The 6,381-nt window shown below is 48.6% G+C and overlaps 1 long non-coding RNA gene across 1 annotated transcript in view; it reads left to right on the top strand.

The window, feature by feature from the left end:
- Positions 1 to 1,172, top strand: part of LOC309360385 — a 115,741-nt gene extending 114,569 nt beyond the window's left edge. Inside the window, exon 2 of the long non-coding RNA XR_014164083.1 lies at positions 654 to 1,172. This is a non-coding gene — a long non-coding RNA (uncharacterized lncRNA). The remainder of the gene's footprint in view (positions 1 to 653) is intronic.
- The last annotated feature ends 5,209 nt before the right edge of the window (positions 1,173 to 6,381 follow it).

Genomic DNA, 6,381 nt, shown 5'->3' with positions numbered 1-6,381 from the left:
ATGTGCTGCTAACCCTCCACTCACCCGGTGCTGACAGCGGGTCATGGAATAACTCTGTTGGACATTCTAGTGCAGACCACCAGCAACATGCTGCCACTGCTCTCTGCGCATGCTCCATGTCCCAAGTATTCTCACTTCAACCAGAAGTCCTTCCAACCCTTCTCAGCTGTTCTCTTCTACAGTGGTACCTCTGGTTGCGAACGGGTTCCGTTCTGGAGGCCCGTTCGCAACCTGAAAAGAGTACAACCTGAAGCACCGTATCTGCGCAGCTGTGCGATGTGATTTGGCACTTCGTCACATGTGCAAAGCATGATTTAGCGCTTCTGCGCATGCGCGAGCAGTGAAACCCGGAAGTAACCCTTTCCGGTACTTCCGAATTGCCGCAGGACGCAACCTGAAAAGATGTACCATATTTTTTTGCTCTATAAAACTCACTTCTTCCCTCCTAAAAAGTAAGGGGAAATGTGTGTGCGTCTTATGGAGCGAATGCAGGCTGTTCAGCTATCCCAGAAGCCAGAACAGCAAGAGGGATTGCTGCTTTCACTGCACAGCAATCCCTCTTGCTGTTCTGGCTTCTGAGATTCAGAATATTTTTTTTCTTGTTTTCCTCCTCCAAAAACTAGGTGCGTCTTATAGGGCGAAAAATACGGTAGCCTGAAGCATCCGTAACATGAGGTATGACTGTACCCAGGTCAGCAAAAACACTGCATTCCAGGGACCTTGGTGGGGGCCTCCTGTTTGATGCCCCCCTGCGAGGGGCCAGAGTTTCTCCTTGAAGTGAGCATGTTGTGCCATGGCTGAGCATGCGGAAAGAGTCGCATTGGTTAGCTGCCAAGGGTGGCGTCACGAGAGAAGGGAAGGGTATGCTGGCTTCTAAGGGGACCATTGGGTTTGCACAGGCGTCGCGTTTGGGAAGACGTTGGCCTGCGCTAAGAGAATTCTGTACCAAACCATTTCACCTGCCTTACTGTGTTGTGACGATCTGCCCTATTCCTCCGAAGAATGCGTTGGCTCCATTCCGGTTCGTTAGAGTGGCGTCGGTGAATGTACGCGATACGCACAGATAATATCCCTGCGGTTTATTTCTACACTGTGTTTGTTTTAATGCCCACACTTGCCTTTAAGAAAAAAGAATGTGCTTCTTCTATCTAATAAAACCAAACGTAACCTCCTGTGTGTAAGCGAGACTTCTTGGGGGGGGGGGAGTTAGAAAACTGAATGGTTTTTCATGTGCAAGTGAGAGGTCAGATAAAATGAAGAGATTTCACCCACCATAAAAAAAAATGTGCACTATGGCTGCTTTAAGATGATGGCAACTTGGATACTATGGCGACACCAAAGGAAATACCAGCCATATTAAAGGGACCCCTGACCATTAGGTCCAGTCGTGACCGACTCTGGGGTTGTGGTGCTCATCTCGCTCTATAGGCCATGGGAGCCGGCGTTTGTCCGCAGACAGCTTCTGGGTCATGTGGCCAGCATGACTAAGCTGCTTCTGGTGAACCAGAGCAGTGCACAGAAACGCCGTTTACCTTCCCGCCGGAGTGGTACCTATTCATCTACTTGCACTTTGATGTGCTTTCGAACTGCTAGGTTGGCAGGAGCAGGGACCGAGCAATGGGAGCTCACCCCGTTGTGGGGATTTGAACCGCCGACCTTCTGATCAGCAAGTTCTAGGCTCTGTGGTTTAACCCACAGCGCCACCCGCGTCCCTACCAGCCATATTACTGGGCGGTAAAAAAATGGCTTGTTTTGCTTTGCCAAGCACAATTCCTACAGATAGTTTTAACACTTTATACCAACATGGCATATTTTGTAGCAGGGATAGAATCACAGGATTGCGGAGTTGGAAGTAGTCGATCCAGTCCAACCCCATGCAATAATAATAATATAAATACTTTTGTTATTTATATCCCGCCCATCTGGCTGGGTTTCCCCAGCCATTCTGTGTGGCTATGGACAGAACACTTAAAACAGAATAGAACTTCAAATATTAAAAACTTCCCTAAACAGGGCAGCCTTCAGATGCCTTCTCAAAGTTAGATAGTTTTCTGTTTCCTTGACATCTGATGGGAGGGCATTCCACAGGGTGGGTGCCACCACCAAGAAGGCCCTCTGCCTGGTTCCCAGTAACTTCACTTCTTGCAGGGAGGGAACCGCCAGAAGGCCTTCGGCACTGGATCTCTGTGTCTGGGTTGGACGATGGGGGAGGAGACGCTTCTTCAGGTCTACTCTGCCGAACCAGCTGTCTCCTACAGGGATCAAATGCAGGAATAGGCAGCTGTCTCCTACAGGGATCGAACCTGCAACCTTGGTGTTAGCAGCACCATGCTCTAACCACCTGAGCTATTCAGGATGAGGAACCTTTTTTTTCTCCTTGTGAGCAGCTTACCTTGTGAGCAGCTTTATGAGGGGCCATGTAGCAGAGGTGGCTGTAATGATATGTAAAAGTATATTTGACCTCCAGGCCTGAGGCTTCCTGACCCCATCCTACGCCCACCAAATTTTCAGCTTATGTTTACAGAGTTATTTATTTTTTTCTTGGAAATAAAGAACACATAGCTCTTTAAAATCCAGTTCATAAATGTTAGAATGGATGCCTGTCTTTGTGGCGAAAGTTATTCAATTAATATTCTCTCCTAAGTGCTCTGAGACACACAAAAAACCACACCCCACCCTGCTTTCATCACAACACCTAGGAACTGCTACCACTGTTTCTGTTGCTTACCAACCTTGCCTACCCCCACCAAACCCCAACCCGTCATTCCCTCACATCTTCAATCCCCCCCACAGCTTCTCCAAGGCCCCATATCCTCACAGCCCCTTCAAGCTCCACATCCGCTCAGCTCCTCCAAGATCCCCATAACCTTCCAGCTCCTCCAAGTCCTCCCCCTCCAGTATCCTTACAGCAGATGTGTACCTTTATTCAGGCCTCTTTTATTTGTTTAAACCTTCATTTTGAAACCTGCCTTCTCCTTTGGCCCTCTGCCCTTCCCTGCCTTCATGCAAATCCAAGGGGTGTGGTGTGGCACTACGAATCTTCCAATGAGGCCTGTGCGACAACAGTCTTGCGTTTCTACGTATATAGGAAGATTATACCAGCATTATAGTTGGATTGCTCTTTGCAGACCGCAGGAATTGTTTTTGTTGATGCAGCCGGCTCTGAGTTTTCCCTAACTTGTTTGGCGGAAGGAAAGTTGCTTAATACACTGCATGCTTGGGCAGCAAAAGCATCTGACTGTTGGTTGTGAATCCCCTTCTGACCTAATTCCTATAAATCCAAACATTTCACTTGGCCTGGGAAACAAGTACAAGGCTGAATGCTCAGGTTTGAAGTTCCAAAAGCCAACATTTTGGGCGCCACCCTTGTCCACAAATAGGAAAGATTCTCTTGTCGGTTGCCTTTACTGATTATTAAAAAGAGACATGACGAATCAGACAAAAGTCTTATCTAGCCCTATGTGCCTGTTGTCTTTGTCCATGGAGTTTTCTTGGCAGGGATACTGGAGTGGCTTGCCAGTTTCTGCTCCATCATGTTTGGTCAAAACACTCCACTATGACCTGTCCATCTTGCAGGGCATAGCTCATAGCTTCTAGAGTTATTCAAGCCCCTTCGCCACGGCAAGGCAGTGATCCATGCAAAGGTCCATATAGTTAAAGCTATGGTTTTCCCAGTAGTGATGTATGGAAGTGAGAGCTGGACCATAAAGAAACTATAAACTATACGGACCTTTGTTGGCAAGGTGATGTCTCTGCTTTTTAAGATGCTGTCTAGGTTTGTCATACATTTCCCCCCAAAAGCAGGCGTCTGTTAATTTCGTGACTGCTGTCACCATCTGCAGTGATCATGGAGCCCACGAAAGTAAAATCTCGCACTCACCTGCCATTATTTGCTAAACAAGAGGAAATAAATGTACTAAAGGTTGTTTGTTGGCATCTATCTATCTTGAGAGAGAATGGAGTGTGCATCCAGGCATGAAGTCAAACTGGAGAATCACAGCACCTGCTGTGGCTGCAGAGACTGGTAACTCATAACTGCTGCCTCCCACCCTGTTTTTGCTGCATTAGGGAAGGGACCTCCCCAGGGTGCAAGCCTAGGCAGTGTGCCTGAAGGTCCTAGGCTGCCTGTCAGGGACAGGACATTGGAGAAGGAAACCTTCCCGAGAAGGGGAGGACAGTACAATGGTACCTTAGGTTAAGTACTTAATTCATTCCGGAGGTCCGTACTTAACCTGAAACTGTTCTTAACCTGAAGCACCACTTTAGCTAATGGGGCCTCCTGATGCTGCTGTGCCGCCAGAGCACAATTTCTGTTCTTATCCTGAAGCAAAGTTTTTAACCTGAAGCACTATTTCTGGGTTAGCGGAGTGTATGTAACCTGAAGCATATGTAACCCGAGGTACCACTGTATAGATTTACAATGGTGGTTTGCAGAGGGTCACAGCTCAGAGACTGAAGAGGGGCAAAGCTGGGAAATAATGGGAGAAGAGGAGGGGGAGGAGCAGAGTCGAAACAGCTGGTTGACATGTTATCACTAGAGAGCATTCCAGACCCCCCTTCTCCCAGAACATGGTGAACAGTGAAAGTAGGAGAACAGAGGGCTAAGAGGCAATTGGCCTTCAGCAGCCTTCGTAAGGGGGCTGGTGCTGTTGACGACTGAGAAGGGAAGTGGGGAGGAGATTACTTGGAGCAACACCATTACCCCAAGAGGCGACATTTCTAAGCCTCTCTCTGTGAATATTGAATAAAAGACATTGGTAAGAACTCCTTGTCCATCCATTACTGGCAGCCTGCTGTGAGGGAGGGAAATAGGATTCCATGAAGGCTGACACCAGGGCTGGATTTAAGTTTGATGAGGACATGGGTGGCGCTGTGGGTTAAACCACAGAGCCTAGGACTTGCCGATCAGAAGGTCGGTGGTTCAAATCCCCGCGGTGGGATGAGCTCCCATTGCTTGGTCCCAGCTCCTGCCAACCTAGCAGTTCGAAAGCACATCAAAGTGCAAGTAGATAAATAGGTACCGCTCTGGCGGGAAGGTAAACGGCGTTTCCATGAGCTGCTCTGGTTCGCCAGAAGCGGCTTAGTCATGCTGGCCACATGACCCGGAAACTGACCCCTCGGCCAGTAAAACGAGATGAGCGCCGCAACACCAGAGTCGGCCACGACTGGACCTTATGGTCAGGGGTCCCTTTACCTTTAAGCTCCTGAAGGTACTGGGGCCCTTTCTATGTCCAGCTGTCCTTTGTCAACAACAAATGGTCACTTTTTTGTGTCAAATATATGCTATATGGTAATTTATGGACCTCACAGGTATCTCAAGCCATTTGCACATAACAAAATATGTATTTTATCAAAGAAATTGTTGAACTGAAATACAATTAAGAGGAAGTGTATTAATGGTGAAATACAATTAAGAAGAAGCATATTTGGGGGGGCAAGAGAGTGGGGCCCTAAGCTATAGCTTGTTTAGCTTATGCGTATATCCGGCACTGTCTGACACTGGCCAGCCCCTCCTCCCAGCCTCAAGCAAAACAGTACATGTGGCACCAACTTGGCTGCAGACGTTGCTGGAAGGAGGCATACGAGACGCCATCCAACCATCTGGAACTCCACTCGGGATTTGTGTCGGGTTTCCTCCTTAGCTTCTTCTCCCAAAGATGCCCCACAAGGCAGGGTGTACAATTTTTTCTCTCGGGAAGGTGCGTCATGACTGCTGTATGGTACAAGTGGTGCATGGCTGAGCAAGAGACGAGCAGAGCCTTTTTTGTGGTGGGATAAAATATTTCTGCCTCTTTTACTAGGTCTGCTATGTTCAGCTCTTTTAACTGCTCTTTGCTGAGTTTTGGCACGTTTTGGTTTTGGGAACGGACTTCCGGAACGGATTAAGTTTGAGAACCAAGGGACCACTGTAAAACCACTGTTGTTGAGACATTTCATTCCGAATCCACTACACAGAGGATGTCCTACCTCCCCCCCAAAAAAACCTTAAATCCTGGCTGCGCCCCTGCACCCTGGCTGCGCCCTTGCATACCTTTTCCGCACCCCCCACCTCCTTTCCTCCTTTCCCCGGCATGGGACGCCAAATAGCCCCGCTCCTTCCCCTCTGCAACTGAGCACCGCCTTCCTCTCTTCAGACTTCCGTGTATTATTATCAATTGTATTATTGGTATTAATTCTATGTCGTTAAAATGAAAGGGAGGGCGGGGACGCACCTGTAACCGCCGCCCTCCCCGCTTGCCATCTTAAAGGAGGAAGAGATCCTTCGCCTGCAATGAGAGGGACCCTAAAGGAGGCGCCCTGTCGCCATTCAGACGTTTGCGCCCAGGGCGCAGATAGAGGCAAGGGGCGGGGCTTCTGTGGAAGCCCCTCCTCCTGCACTGC

This window comes from Podarcis melisellensis (genome assembly GCF_964234715.1).
Source record: "Podarcis melisellensis genome assembly, chromosome: 17".
NCBI lineage: Eukaryota > Metazoa > Chordata > Lepidosauria > Squamata > Lacertidae > Podarcis > Podarcis melisellensis.
This window is presented reverse-complemented; position numbering and strand designations above follow the sequence as displayed.